Source organism: Rhipicephalus microplus, chromosome 2, assembly GCF_043290135.1.
Source record: "Rhipicephalus microplus isolate Deutch F79 chromosome 2, USDA_Rmic, whole genome shotgun sequence".
In the NCBI taxonomy this organism is placed as follows: domain Eukaryota; kingdom Metazoa; phylum Arthropoda; class Arachnida; order Ixodida; family Ixodidae; genus Rhipicephalus; species Rhipicephalus microplus.
In genome coordinates, this window is record NC_134701.1 from 84,869,613 (window position 1) to 84,886,222 (window position 16,610).

General features: G+C 45.7%; 1 pseudogene; it reads right to left on the reverse strand.

The window, feature by feature from the left end:
* Positions 1 to 444: 444 nt before the first annotated feature.
* LOC142790157 (uncharacterized) lies at positions 445 to 2,735 on the reverse strand (annotated as a pseudogene).
* Between the last annotated feature and the right edge of the window lie 13,875 nt (positions 2,736 to 16,610).

Consider the following 16,610-nt stretch of genomic DNA (forward strand, 5'->3'; position numbering starts at 1 on the left):
TATATATATTGTATTTATGTTTCACATAACAGTTTTTACAATAAACTTAAAATGCTGATTAAATGAGAAAGTATTGTGTCTTCCTTCCTAACGAATTAACCTCGCAGTCATTCCTCAATTCAATCACCAACGCTTTCCGCGAAGAAAAAGCCATCGAACTCTTAACAAATTTACAGTAGTTCTGATGCAGTACTTCAAAATATATGCGCAAATTTTATAGTTGTAAAAAATGCTTCAATGACCTAGTCACGTACGTATTTTGTTCCCTTTAACCCCTATAATTACTGCAAGATTGCGACGTCGTTTATGTGAACATGCCAAAACCAGCTTGGCTCGCTCGGCAGTTCAGTAACGGGAAACGTAGCTGCAGTCGCAAATAGAAAAAAAAAATTATTTTTAGAACAAAGTTCATAAGCAACACTTAAGAATTCCAAATACAACTTTTCACCAACCACAGCAAAGCGGCATTTCGAGGTTGTCGTCAGACAGCCTGCCTCGCTTCTTAGTGAATACGTCCGCCCCTATACTGAATAGGCACTCCATGGATGCACTAGACGGTACTCCCGTATTCACGTTGAAGAATATAGTAGGTAAATACGTGGAAAGTTTTTCTTGAGCCGCTTCAGCGCGAAGTCCCGCAGCACTAAAAATGACCGCAATTTCCCGAGTGGGAACACGGGTTAGCATGCGGAGCATATATGTTGGACTGTGATAAATGTGGTTTGTAATTTGCGACATGCGTGTGTGTTATCAGTGAACACGAGTGAACACGCGCGCACGTATGCTGCGAAAGACGATGTTTATTGATGAGATGCTTTGGGTATTTTGAGCAAGATGGCTTTATGGTCCGTAAAGCGAAGGGTGAGTGGGTCTGGTTGCAGCGGTCGAAGGTCGAAATTCGCAGAGACGTGGTCGATGCACGTCTCGCGAACCGTGGTCGGATGATGTTTGCCGTCGTGCGTTGCTCGTTTCAGCGAGTGCCGCGACTCCATGTAGTCGACCACCCAATCGTCCTTGATGACGTCGACGTTGAAGTCGCCAACTATCATGAAGCGTCGTCATTGAGGTCGTTGTTTCAGGTATTTTTCCACGGCGTCGTCGACGTACTTCTCCACGGTGGCATACATTTTCACCAGCGACATCGGACGTGGAGCGACCGCACAAACCAGCCGACGAAGAGCGGCGCGCCCAGACACTCGGTTATTTAAAGCGAGCACCGGCCCCGGCCTGCGAATGCGCGCGTTAGCATACAGCTGGCGCACGTAAAACTAAAGGTCGCGCGGCGCGCGGAGGGGAGAAGCGAGCGTAGCGCGCGCTGTGTTGAGAGGAGGAAGGGATGCACAGATGGCTGGCGAAGGAGGAGGGGAGGCTGCGGACGGTGAAGGCGCATGACTAGCCCCATAGTATAACATGCTCCGCATGTAAAAGTATCGAGGAAGTTCTTCGTCGGTCAGTGATGTCGTCAAATGGCCTTTACCGAAGAAGTCATCCTCCGTTGAGTTGGAGCTCATTCGAGGCACTGTCTCGTTGTCCGCAAGCCGAGCAAATCTCAACAGCTTGCTTTTGACGGTATCGACGACGGTACTTCACTTTGCTTCATCGCCAATCCATCACAACTTTAACCTCGGTAGCAAGGTAGCCACAACAAGCAGATCCTTCTGATCGATAATTGCGATGAATCTGTGTCAACAAAAGAGTGTAATAAGCAAAATGGTTTTTCCTAAATTTCAGGGAAATATTTTCGAATATCTATGAACATTTCAAAATGGCATATTCTGTATTTCGCGATATCATAAGCTCTTTTCGGCAGATGACAATAACTTACTGATAATATGCGACAGCATTAAATAGGTTTCTTATGATCAAATTAGCATTATAATTAAATGTGACGATATATAGAACGTTTTTATGGCCGACTAGTGTTGGCGTAAGTGAAGCTTTAAACAGGCGATTACATATTTTTGAGAAGCATACGAAGAATGTTAAAAACAGACCTTTGGCGTATTCCATCTAAGACACACTCAGCTAAGTGTTTGCAGTAATTTAGTCCTGAGATTTGCTCGGACTCGATCTTCTTGATCAGAACATCGAGCGTCCGAAATAATTACATAAACACTGTAGTTGTTACCTTGCAGGATATCCAAGGAACACCGCACTGGCTATGACGTGTATTATAAGAACCATATGTTGAACCAAGCAATGCGAGAATTCTGCGTAGGATCTCCATACCTTGCAGTATTCTGCTATGAACTTAAGCTTATAGCAGTATAGTTATAGCAGTTAAGTTAAGTTAAGCTTATAGCAGTTAAGTTCATAGCAGTATCCTGCTATGGGCTTAAGCTTAAGCTCTGCAGCCTGGAAATCTCAAGCTTAGAGAAAATCAGTTCAAAGCCTTGTCCCTTTTCCAGAAACTTGTTGATGGCATCTAGAGCTCTCAATGTCGAATTCCACCGGGTAACATCCGGGTGTGGCAAGTAGATCCCGCAGTGGGTCTTAATCAAGTCAGTTGCTTGCGCCGACTGCCCTTGCTTATTGAACATTTTTAGACACTTTCTAAACACAGTTCGTTTTATCCTAGCGTATTCAGTGTCAACTGGATCCACCCGCGCTGCGCCAACACTTGCAATAAGGTGCATGGTGTGCGCAGAACACTGGTGCTGTGGTGGAAGCCGGTTTGAATTCCTTCGTGCTGTCGAAAGCGAACATAGCCGTAGAGTCAAATCAAGTTCCTTCATTATGTGGCGCACACCCACGCTGGAGGATCGGCCAAGAGCCGGGTGCTTTTCACGAAAGACTTCTTAATTAAAAAGTTAGGATTGATCAATCTACAAAAAAGAAAAAAACGAAACATGACGAATGTGAAAGAGAACAAAGCGGTGCATTTGAATTAAAAATTAATTTGGGAAAGTAAAAAAAAATCTAGGGAAAGCTATTTCAAAACTTAAACATCTCTGAACTATTGACTAACCTCTGCCGAGGCTTGCAGTTCTTCTCGCATTCCTTGTCTTCTTCATAATGACCACAGGCCCTGCGAAACGTCAATTGAATACATCACAGTGCATACCAGAGCTCTGTAATTAAAAGAAGAAAGAAGAGTTCAAAAGATGCGCAAGTAATTCTATTCTACCAGAAAGCTTTTAAGAAATTCGATCCATCGTCTGTGATCTCTTTAGTGACCTTTCAATGGAGCTCGATTTCACTGAAGACTTCTTCAAGGGTAGTGGCCAGGCTTTCGTATGTTACGCTTCTCCATTCGGTGGCAGGGTATCGCTGCCGCTTTTCGGCCTAAAGTCACTGAGTCGAGCCATTTATGGAGCTTTCGCTTCAAGGTAACGCCTGGAAAAATTGTTTTATAAGACATTGTACCGAACACTCAAGTGTGTAAAAATGCACCGTTTAGAAAGGGGGCCTAGTTTGTACTAACGCGGAGGGAAGCATAACTCATGCGCCAAATATATATTTGTTAGCCGTAGAATTGATATCCAGCCCGTTGTGGACACAAAGTACGTTTTTCTTTTACGACCTATATTCAATTTTTTGCGAAGAGAACAATTTCGACGATGAGGTGAACATTAACGAACTAGCAAACTCGTCACTATATACACCTTTTAGGGGCGAGACTCCTTAAACAGTGGGTCGCGTGTCTGTGATGTATCTAGTAGTAGTCGTCGTCGTTGTCGTAGTGGTAGTAGTAGTAGTGTGTCGTAGTAGTACGTATAGCTACCTCCACAGCCGAACTAGAGGAGCAGCATGCGTGCCCTCAATTGAATTGAGGAAGAAACCCACGCACATTAATCATAAATAAAGATATAGTTGCTTCTGAGTAAATAACCTACAAAGACGAGTATTGGTGACTTAATCTGCAATAAAATTTGCTTTGAATTTGGTGCTTACTAAAAAAAAAAACTAGTATCAGAAGGACGCACTCTCAGCACTAGCTGGTTGCCACGTTGAACTCGTTGGGCGTAACCTTCTTGGTTTTAGCGAGGTTTAACGAGTGTTGGGCCGCAGTTTCATGAACTAGACGCGGCGAAAGGTGGGAACTAGACGCGAAGCGGCGGCCGTAAGAGAGTGCGCGCGTGCCACTCTAGCCCAGCCGACTCTCTTTTAGTCATTGGAATGTCCGCTGGATGGCAGAACTTCTATATGATGAATGTATGATGAAAAGATGCGAGATGGTGGTACTTGGAGTGTTCAGTAGATGGGTGGACGGACAGACAGATGCACGGGCCGATGGACAGATGGATGGACGCATAGATGAACGGATGCGTGGACGGATGGACTGACGAACAGACGCACGGACGGACGGACGGAGGAAAGCAAGAACGAACGGACGGCAGCGTAGACGGATACTTCGCCCCACTCATCATCATGCACTCCATGGATATTCTGTGATTTTGTTTAGCAAATATCGAGAGCTCAATGTTTACCTGTGGATGTGCATCCAGCATGCAGTCCGCAATGATGGCCACGCGAAGGAGAGTTTGAAAAGTTGGTCGCAACTTTTCTTTCATATTGTGGAGGTGCTCATTGAGGCAATTCATCAGTTTGTGACACGTAAGGACCATTCTTCCTGGGGCTATTGCTTTGATGAGCTTTTTAATTGATAGCTTTTCCACAGCCAGCTCCACTGGGCTGATGACGAACTCTTCAAAAAGCCCGTCAAGCCACTCTTGAGTCACTGACTCATGGCTGAAGTCATGCGTTTCTTGTCGTTGATGCTTAGGTAAATTTTGTTCTTAATCATCCACTTCTTCGCAGTATCTCATTTTTTTTTCTCTTCGCGAGCATATCAAACTCGGGGAGGCTCTGCCTGTGCAGTTTACAATAAAAGAAATTATGGGCAGTCAATAAAAAGGTCGAAATATAAACACTCAGAGCTCAGTTAACACCACAAACTAAAATGAAAAAAAGGTGAATCACACGAGAGACACGCTTACCGTCACGCCTTTTTTTTTTTCAAGTTGGGGTTCGAGCATTTTCCACAACCTAGCATATTCGCAAACGAGGCACTTGAAAGTAATCATCTTTGATTTTTTTTGAACAGCAAACAATGCGCTCAAAGCAGGCCACAGCGAAGGGTGCACACTTGTCGTGGCCATCTTTTGAAGTTACACGAAGGTCCGAGGTAGGCACACTGCACTTGGCGTTGATGTTTCTGCCTTTTTATATTCCTCCATTCCTCACCATTGCGGTTTCTTCCTGTCAAGTGATTAGTTGTTTTCTTTTATTGAAGAGCATGTTTCCTGTGGTCCTCAAGCCGTGTCTTGCTTTCGGAAATTCGACTGTACGTCGAAGCGAAGTGGGCAAGACCTCTTGAAAGCTTTGCTAGTTTTAGCCCTTAGCTGTCGGGCACGAGAAACCGGATGTAACACCTTTGTCAAACAATAGCTTTACTGCAGTCATGCCTCAGTTTCGTTTACAAAAATAAAAAAGCAAACTCGAACACACTTGGCCATTTGTGCACTGCAAGGTTCACCTAGCGCAGCTTACAAGCTGAGAAAATTAGGCACATTCTCAGCAAGTTTCATGGTACGAGAAAGCACTTGTAGCTATACGACTCTGCAGGTGCGAATGCAGAGAGAAAATTTGCAAGTTGGGGTGCGATGCAGGATGGCCCGAGCTTTTCGTGCAGCCGAGTCTGCTTGTAGCTCGCTTGCGGTGGTCATGACATGAAGACAGTGTGGAGCGCGTGATAGCAGCGTTCATAGAAATGGCTACACGAACGCGTGTGGCGCTGGAAACGCGTGTGGGACATTTGCAGCAGTTATCAAAGAAACACCGTGTGAGCACGTCAGCGCGGTCAATTACTCAACATTTTAGCAGTGCAGCCACAGAATACTTATATACTGCGGTGCAGCGGCATCACTGTAGTTGTCGTGCTGTCTTTTTGCCAACTCAACACGCGCCTCCCACAGGCGTGTTCGTATCTCTTCTTTCCCACAGGTTCTTTCGTTCCACCTGCAGCATGGGAATTACCACTCTCGAAGGCAGCAAGGGTGCACACGCCGCGCTCTCGTGCTGCTAGTTTCGCATTGTAGATAAATATAACGTCAGGTGGTCACCAGAGTCCAGGAGCGCTCGCATCTTGTCGTCAACGCGGCTGTGATTGGATATGTCGTGAGCGCGCTGAAATTGAATGCGAGAAATTGTAGCCGCGTGGTGATATTACTTTTAATTCTGCGTGCGTGTGTCCATAGTCTGTGCGAGAAAGCTGACAGATTAATCATGCCGCTTGACGTGAGTACTGCTCCTCGGCTAAAGTGAGCTAGAAGAGGGTTGTGGGCTCACTCGTTGGCCGGCACCATGCATCGCAGCACGGAGGAATGTGCATCGCAGTGACGCCGCGAAAGTCACAAAAATGTGTTTTGGTACGCTTCCGCGGCGCGGCGCCACCACCGCCTCAGACCACCGCGTAGCAAAGAGAACGTTGAGGTTAGCAGGGGTCTGAGACAGGGATGTCCTTTGTCCCCACTGTTATTCATGCTGTACATGGTGAGTATGGAAAAAGCGCTAGAAGGTAGCAACATTGGTTTTAATCTGTCACACAAACAGGGCGGCATGATGATTGAGCAGAAGCTTCCAGGTTTATTTTATGCGGACGATATCGTCTTATTTGCGGACAGTCGAGATGATATACAGCAGCTGGCGAATATATGCGGAAGGGAAGGTGAAGCTCTTGGACTGGGATTCAGTGTAACGAAGTGTGGATTGATGGTATTCAATGATCCCTGTGATCAGACGGTGTCCATACAAGGCCAAGAAATACCGAGGGTAAGTGAATACAAGTACCTTGGAGTATGGGTAAATGAGAGTGATAGATACATGGAGGTACAGGAAAAAGCCTCGGCAGCAAAAGGAAAGAGGAATGCGGCAATAATGAAGCACAGAGCGTTGTGGGGATACAATAGGTATGAGGTGCTTCGAGGTCTGTGGAAGGGTGTAATGGTTCCAGGGCTTACTTTTGGGAACTCAGTGGTGTGCATGAGGGCAGAGGTGCAATCGGGAATGGATGTGAATCAAAGGACTGTGGGGCGCCTCGCGTTGGGTGCTCACGGGAAGACGACAAACGAGGCTGTAAAGGGCGATATGGGGTGGGCAGGTTTTGAGGCGAGGGAAGCGCAGAGCAAAATAAGGTTCGAAGAAAGGCTAAGAAATATGAAGGAGAGTAGATGGGCAGAGAAGGTGTTCCGTTATTTGTATAGGAAGAGCGTGGACACACAGTGGAGAAAAAGAACTAGAAGACTCACTAGTAAATATACGGCTGGTATTGTGAGCCATATGTCAACAAAGAGCGTTAAGGGAAAGGTCAGGGAGGCGGAGAGGATTTACTGGATGGCAGCTATGGAGAAAAAACCGGCTCTGAGTAACTACCGAAAGGGCAAAAATGAAATAAGGAGGGAGGCATTTTACGATAATTCAAGGGGAAGCGCTTTACTGTTTGAAGCGAGATCGGGCTGCCTTAGAACGCGTAGTTATAAAGCAAGATTCAGTAAAGAAGAAGAACAATGCACATGCTGCGGGAAAGATAAGGAAACGGCGGAGCATGTTCTGATTGAATGTGGAGATATCCACCCAGGTGTATGTTTGGGCACGAGCCTACAGGAAGCCTTGGGTTTTAGGGACAACAATGGAAAGCTGAACACACCCGCGATTGAAATAAGTAAGAGACGGTTAGAGTATTGGTGGCAGAAAATTAGAGAGAAAGGACAAAAATATATATTGGAAAAATAAAATATGGACAGTGTGCCGTAAATGACAGAGAACTTAAGCTGAAAATTTACCTTTTTTTCCATTAAGATAGAATTTATCGAAGTAGAGACATTAGGCCAACATAAAAAAAAAGAAAAAAGGTTTTTTTTTTTTTTGTCGAGCCTGGTGGCATACTTGTCACCACCCCGTTATAAAGGGGACGCTCATAGCATCCATCCATCCATCCATCCATCCATATAGTGAGCTTTGGCGCTGGGCCAGTATCTGCGTTTCTGGAGCGGCGGTTGGTTCGTGCGACTTTTGTTCCTAAAGTACCCGTCGCGTTATGCATCGTCAATCTGCTGGGTTTTCCAGTTAACAGTTACGTGGCCTGGTAAGCAGTGTCGGTCTCACGTGGTTAAAATGCCTCCGCGGTGGCAACGCCACTGCTTTGACTAAGTAGTGACTAAGTAGTGACTAAGTTGTGACTGATTACTTTGACTAAGTAATGACTGTGTACTAAGTAGGCACACGGGTAGGCGCTTTTGATATAACCGCTTCACCTTCGACTAGCAAATTCGGGGTCTCCAGCTGTGAGGCGGCTAGACACAATCAATTTGAAGGACGGTTTCTTTCAAGGAATGCACACGCTGATCCAATCCATACATAAAAAATTCTTTGTTGTCGGTTATTCCATGGCGATATCATTGGGGCGTGCTGATTGGGGACCTCCCTGAATTGCACTACCGATGCTTTGACGCTAGCCTTTGTATTTGCGCGCGCCGCCCAGCATAACGGTGTCTTTGTTTTGTTTTTTTCCTCCTGTGAAAATACCCATAGTTTGTTTAGTGGAGAATACTGAAATAACGAGAAGATGGCGATAAGCGCCGGTTTTCGGCCATGGTGTACGCGCCATGGTCTTAGCGCAGTTTGAGTAATTCCACTGGAGATCGCATTTCTGATCAGCATGGATCAGAAATGCGATCATTGAGATTTGATTATTTTATATTTCATGCAAATAGCCCCCAGTAATATTGAAAGCGAAATCTTTATTTTATTAACTGCATAATATACAATGAAAAAATATATTGAACGTATTTTTCAGTTATACTACCGTTATAAAGTGGTGCTTTAGTACCAAAGCCTCACTATCTCGTTGATACAAATTTTTTTCTTATTTCGCGCTACAGTGGTTACGGACACGAGTGGCAGCGGCGGCGGACAAATATACGACACCGCGCGTGACCCGAGTTTGAATCTCATAAGGCCTTATGTGTGGCAAGAAGATGCTCTACCGCAGACGTTGCTTGATATAACTGAAAAAAAAGGGGGGGGGGGGCGGATATGAATATCATGTAGAGGGCTGAGGCTTCCTGACACTGTGATATTGCGTGGCAGAAGTGTGAAATTGTGCCAGGCGTTAAAGCATCTGCACTGTTTAACGAGTAGGTTTTTAAAGGCAGGCCAGTTACAATGCACTCAGTCATAATCAATTATTGCCATCGGCACAGACCATCAACAAAGTGAACAAGCGAAGAACAATGTGAGCCTTGCAGACCTGTAGTGGACCGAGTAATTGTGGCCTGTGCTTGCCGTACGAATTCTATAAGATAGTTAGAAATGGTCAGTGATACAGGCACAGCTTCATTTTCCTTGCGAAACGGTTGAGGCATGCATCGAGAGCCGAAGCATCTGAGAACACGATGCACACAGGGTTCGACTACGTTATCGCGTTCGGTTCTTTTTTTTTTTTGAAAGCGAGTAATATTGCGGTATTTGAACAAAGTTGATATATTCGCAAATGTAATTGTTGCTTCTAAACCGATGCAGACCGTAAAGATTATCACTGCAAACAAAGGAATGCCACAAGTTGTTACACGGTGCTCCATTGTCTCTTTAAAGGACAAATAAAAATAGATGATGGGGGAACTTTTATTATTGGTTTTCTAATAGGCTTCCAATATGCTTTGAACCAAATGGCGTTAATGAAAAAGCCACGTATCAATGTCAACGCGGTGGAACGTGAACTATGTGATGTCACGTTGATGTTGTCAATACATCGCATGTGGCTCCTTCGTTATTCATACTTAAAGACCCAATGACTTTCCAGTGACATTGTTATCACATCGAATCACGTGAATCGCCCCTTGATTATACTGCTACGTCATCTGAGCCACCATGTTGGAGTCATGCTGTACGTCCATTACGACCCGTGGAATTAAGCTATTTGCCGTACCACCACAATATTTAAAAAGCTTATTGAACACATTTTAATTTTGGTGTCCATCAGTTTTTGGAACGCTATATGTATTGGCTTATGAAAAAAAGGCAATTGTAGTAACTATTATAAAAGGTCCCATATTTAAAAGTTTCTTGAATATAGCTCCCTTCGATCTTCAAGTTTTAAACAAAGTCATTACACTCTTTATTGCGGGCAATTTTTATACACAAAATGTGTTGTTTGTAACGATAATATTTGTATTTTATATCATCATGAATTCTCAATAACAACTAGAAAACAAATATGTTTGATAATTTCTGCAGAAGCCCAAAAGTCAACTTCGTTCTTTTTTGGGCTTTTGTGTGCTGTGTGCATAAAATTAGAATTCTAAATGAAATCTAAAAGATAATTTCTCTGATTCGTGTCTGCCGTGGAAGCACCCGTTTGCGATAACCAAGAAATTTGGTAGACCAACTGCGGCTATGTTTGCAGCATTGGCGTAAATCATGTGTGGCATATGGCGGTTAGGTGTGTCCGGACTCGTCTTGGGTGGAAGTTGGGGGAGAGGGGCACCCATCGCAAACACCACTTGAAATTTCTGTCTCGAATATCATGACTTCACAGTGAAGTATAGTGCATACAACTTTTTCAATGCCTTTATTTTCTGCAGCCCGTACAGATGTTCAATACCCTCAGCTCTGTGAGACTACTGATATCGCAACTGCGGCATGATAGGTTTCAGAAGAGGCGCAATAGGACAGAGCAATTACATTAGCTGGGAAGCCATGTTTATTTTTCAAATACTTCAAGATTTGATTTTAACTTTTTATAACAAAGAATTCTACACCTATAAAAATGGCCGCCGTCACAAGATGTCTGTCCCCCTTGGCATTTTTCAGAATGTTCGCCACTGTTTTGCAGCATAGCTACCCGTAGCCGTGGTTAGCCAAACATAGTTAAGATTGTTCGTCTGACAGTGGTATTAATAGGCCTTGGTTGAGACAAAGAGACACCAACCAAGCTACAGAACGTAAAAAGAAAACATGTTTTTTTGTTACAGAAAAAGAAAGTACATCTTGCATCCCACTCGCATTCTTTTCGTGGTTGACAGCGTGACTCTTTTCCTCTGCCGTTAGGTCACACCTATTTTACATAACTCGCAAAATTCTGCTGAGGCAGACGTTCGATCGGCAGCGCACCTGCAGGTTTGCTGATGTTATCAGCTGTTGTCTAGACGTGCCAAAGTCCATAAAAGACCACTTACAGTTACTGGCCCCTATGTAAACGACGCTGGAGTCGTCAAATTCGATGCGTTGGTCAATGACCCCGCTGTCTCTAGCCAGGTGATTGACCACCGCTCCTCCTCGGTCGTTCAAACTGGCGGGCGTCGTTTTTATGCGGTCGCAGTTTTTCGGGAAAGTTCTTTGCCCCCCTGCCCCCATACGAATCGTCACAATCATCGAATTAGCGCTCGTGCTTTCGCTTCGGACGGCCTGTATTTTAAAGACGATAGTCTTTCTTGGAGCCTTCGACGGAAAAATTCTGGTCTGTCTGTCTGTACATTTCTCTGTTTGTCCGCCCTAATGATACCTCAAACTGCACCAAATGGCCAACCCCATTCGCAGCGCCCACCAATATTGCTCAAGGTTTATCGTTCATAGTTGTGTGATTGTCAAATTAAAAGGAATTATTGCGCATATCTGAGGCGCCACAACAACACTTCGAAGCTTTGTATGTCTGCCTAAGGAATGTACCGTTTATCGCGCTGCGCTGACAGTGCAACGCGATGCTCAAGAAGGTGTTTCCAACGCTTTGCGACGACGACACGGTGGTGGCACCTGCCCGTCGCTTTGAATTCTACACCTTATCACCTCGGAGACTGGCGCGCATCTTTTTTCGTGGTCACGCACGCCTTCGTTTTCGAAAATAACTGCCAGATGGCGCTCATGTCTAACGTGCCTAGATGCGCTTGTTCACCTTCGCTACACGCTCGAGGCATTCTAACGCAGCGCCTTCAGAATACCATTCGCCGATTTTCTTGCCTAGAACATCAAATAAACGTTTTGTTCACTCTCTCCAGACGCAAGACTATCGTCCTTCGATGACATTTACAGTGTAACATGTAAATTTGCGCCATTTTTTTTTTTGGCATGGAAAGGCGCAGGGGCCAGTAATTCACCTGCTATACTCATGGACAACTTTTCTTGGCAATGAAGGAAAGGCTACTGATCCAAACTGGGCATGTGCCACCACCGAAGTATATAGTTCTATATTTTACGCGTGAAAATCATACATTATACAGTGATACTTTATTTTCTCCTGGAGGTTATTTATAAGAAGAAGCAGCACACATCAAAGGCATATTCTGCATCTTCCAGCCATTCTCGCTTGGAGTCGAGGCTTCCTCTTCTTGCGCACTCTTTCGAAAAATACGTGGGGCAACTCGAAAATTTTGATAGAATTAAACAGCTGGAACAGTTCGCGGACTGAGTAATAATGTGGTCATTGTGAGCCCTCTTTCTTCGTCAATGTACGAAACCTCCTGTGTTATGTCATCGGGCGCGAAGTGCAGCTCGCACACCTACAAAATGAATAAATAAATAATACTCGTTTATCCGCAACCTCTCTGCAACACGACCAATATTATGTACTATTTGAAGCTGAGACACTGCGCACACTTATAATCGCGCTGTGAAACATAAGAAAATTCTGCTAGGGAACTCACCTTGGAGAACTGCAGCGGAATGAAGATGTCTCGTGGAATTTTACGCAGCGAATTTCTGCTTACATAGTTGTCTCGCGGAAAAACAAAAAAGCGCACCTTGCACGTGTAGTCATAAGTTTCATGGCACTGAAGGTCGCCACAATTGTTCGGGATGAAGTCAATGCGCCACACACAGTATCACTCACGACGTCTTCCCAATATCGCAAAGCCGTGGGACCGACGTACCTCGCGTGACACCTAGAAGCAAACTAAAGTGGATGTTGTGCCACAACACTACTTGTCCTTCGTCATTGAAAATAGAGCCCTTTCGACCTCAGCGTTGACCTGTTGGAAGGTGATATTTCAATAAAATGCAATTTCGGTATGATTAATTGGCAGCTTTGTTTGGGCTCGAGGCACAACTCAGTCAAAGTACACGGGCCTCAAATATTATTCGCCTCCACTGAAAATACAGCCGCCATAGCCAGGATTCGATCCCGCGACCTCCGTGTTAGCAGTAGAGCGCCATAACTACTGATCCAACGTGGCGAGGTCGTCACCGCCACTTAAAATTCACGAAGCATGGGAAAACCAAATAATAAATATCCTCTACTAATCGACTGTTTTGCGTATGTCTTCATCCCCTGCTTTTTAGCGCTTTTTAAGCAATGTGCTTTAAATGTAAAAAAAGTTCCTAACGGTAGCCTTTGTTTTTCACACCTGAGTGCGTAGGTAAAATTCAGTAGACTGCAGCGTTTTCAATTTTTTTCTACAAAAGATGAGTATAGATAAATGTCAATTATTTTGATGAACGCCCTAATAGTTACTTTTTCTTAATATTGACACAACGTGACTTCAAGTTACGCGTGCTAGCCGACAGTTGTGCCCTCTAGATGGCTTGCGACGCACGAGTCTGCGGGACCCAGCTGCGCGCGAACCGTGTTGGAAAAAAAGAAGAACGTAGAAGAAGAGGCAGAAGTGAATCCTCGAGACAATCTAGCTGTCTTATTATTTTCGGGCACAAGTTCACCCTGTCTAGGTTGGCCTATTAAAAGAGTTCATTGAAGAGTGCGTTACAAATCTGGTGGAAGTGCTGGGTGTGATGCCAAGCCTCTCTCGAGTGACGGAGCACAGTACAGAACCACAGCGATTTCGACCCAACGAGCTGACGCCTGTTCATCAGCGCTGCAGTCGACGCCTACGTGGTGAGGGTCCTGAATTTTCGCCTTTATCGACTTCCCTTGGAACATCAACGGCTGTGAACGGGTACGCAACCGACATGACAGCTCAGGTCACTCCAGCCAACATTGTAGTAAACCAGCCAATGCTACCAAAGCCTTTCCACGGCGAAAGCTACGAGGATGCAGAGGACTGGCTTGATCACTTTAAACGCGTCGCAAAGGCTAACGGATATGGGGAAGAGCACAAACCTGGAAGTGTTTACTTCGCACTGGAAGATAGCGCACGAACGTGGTATGAAAACCACGAAGCTACCTTCCGGTCGTGGAATGATTTTCGACGGGAGCTGCTCGCTGCTTTCCCGAACACAGACCGCAAAGAGAGAGCTGAAGCTGCGCTCCAGACAACAAATCTGTGAAATAACGAAACTGTCGCCGTGTATCTGGAAGACACGTCTCGCCTATTCCACCGAGCGGAATCAAATATGAGCGAAGACAGGAAGCTGCGCCATCTGATGCGAGGCGTGAAGCAAGAACTCTTTGCCGGACTAATTTGAAGCCCGCCGCGCACCGTCGCCGAGTTTCGTTCCGAGGCGACTACAATGGAAAGGACGCTACAACAGCGAGCAAAGTTATACAACGGAAATGCGATCCTCACTTCCTTGGACACGTTGCCACCAGTCTTCGGTAACGGCATGGAAGCACTACGTGAGCTGGTGCAATCTGTTGTGCGAGAAGAGCTGCCGAAGCAGCGTCTTGACCAGAACGCTCCAATGCTTTCGTCTCTGGCCGATGTGATCCGTGAGGAGGTCAGGCAGGTGGTACGCGAACCTTCGAGCAACGCACAGCCAGGGCCACCACTACAACAGAAGACGAGAATGACGTATGCTGATGTGCTACTACAAGTACCTCCAGGACGTGCGGATGTCGCGGTGGCTACACCTATGCACTACACGATGCAGCCAGGCACCCTGCAGTCAACGCCAGAGAGGAGACTAAGGAAGAGCGATGTCTGGCGCACTCCCGACAGGATACCGCTGTGTTACCACTGTGGGGAGCCTGGTCATCTCTACCGAACGTGCCGCTACCGCCAGACAGGACTACGTGGTTTTCCTGTTAATGCACCTCGACGACGAAATGGTGAACGTCCCTTCGAAATCGAAGAATACCTGTCAGGTCGTCAAACCTCAAGTGGCTTCCAACGACACCAACCTCGTGCAACGACAACGGGGAAGTATAGATCGCCTAGCCCCCGGCCTTCAGCAAGCTCCCCAAGGTCTCATTCCCCAAGCCCGTATCGGGAAAACTAGAGTGAGCAACCTGTGGAGGCAAGGCCGCTGTCGACGCTAATGCAGAAAAACCTCCATTGCTGACGCTGAACGACGACCGATTCAGAAACCGATGCTTCGATAGTGACGTTGCTTCCGATTTACGTGTGTTCGTTGACGGCTACGAAGTCATCGGACTGATAGATAACGGCGCGGATTATTCAGTGATGAGTAGCGGACTTTCTAAAATACTGAGGAAAGTGCTGACTCGTTGGAAGGGACCACAATTTCGCAAAGCAGGAGGCCACCTCATAGACCCTACTGGAATATGTACAGCAAACACCGGAATACGGGGTTTTACGTGCATCACCAGTTTTATTGTGCTGCCGGAATGCTCAAGACACGTGATTATCAATATGGATTTCTTACGAGCTAATGGCGCTGTAATTAACTTGCGAGAATCTTCCGTCTCGTTCTAGACTAGGCACGCGATTGCTACCTTTGAAACGGAAGAAAACGTATATGACCTTTGTATTGCAGATGATGGCGTCATGGTGCCGCCGAGGTAGAGCATATCTGTCGCAGTAGCCAAGAAATCATTCAGTGAATTCGAGGGATTTGCTGACAACAACACTGCCTTACTACTCCAAAAAGGGATCTGCATGGCACGAGGCCGTGTTAAGTTACGTGACGGATGTGCAAATGTCCTACTCACAAACTTTGTAAATGAGGTGCAGCACTTTGCAAAAGGAACCGTCATCACCTGTCTGAATGACTTCGTCCAGGTTACGGAGCTGCGCACTTTCGAAACCAATGAGTCTGATTTCGAAGACGTGGAGTCTGTCTTTGCAGCCATCGACATCGAACCAGGCCTACTACCAAGCGAAAAAGAGCAAATAGAGGGTCTTTTAAGGGATTTCGCAGAATGTTTCTCGTTGTCATCTAAGGTTCGACGCACTCCTATCGCCAAACATCGCATCATTGTCGACGAGTCAGTGAGGCCAATACACCAGCATCCCTACCGAGTGTCACCAAGAGAAAGAGAAGCTATTGGTAATCAGGTTAAATAAATGCTCAAAGACGAGGTAATCCAGCCTTCATCAAGTACATGGGCGTCACCTGTTGTTCTTGTGAAGAAAAAAGACCAAACCTTACGTTTCTGCGTTGATTATCGGAAGCTGAATGCCGTCACCAACCGGGATGTTTATCCTCTGCCAAGAATTGATGACACTCTGGATAGGCTGCAAAATGCCAGGTATTTTTCCTCATTGGATCTTAAAAGTGGGTATTGGCAGATAGAAGTTGACGAAAGAGATCGCGAAAAGACAGCGTTTGTGACACCGGACGGTTTATACGTGTTCAAGGTACTCCCTTTTGGCCTTTGTTCAGCACCCGCCACATTCCAACGGATGATGGATACAGTGCTTTGTGGTCTTAAATGGCAGTTATGCCTGGTTTATCTCGACGATGTTGTAGTCTTCTCTGCTACCTTCGAGCAACATTTGGAAAGGCTCCGGGCCGTGCTCACTGCGATCAAATCAGCGGGC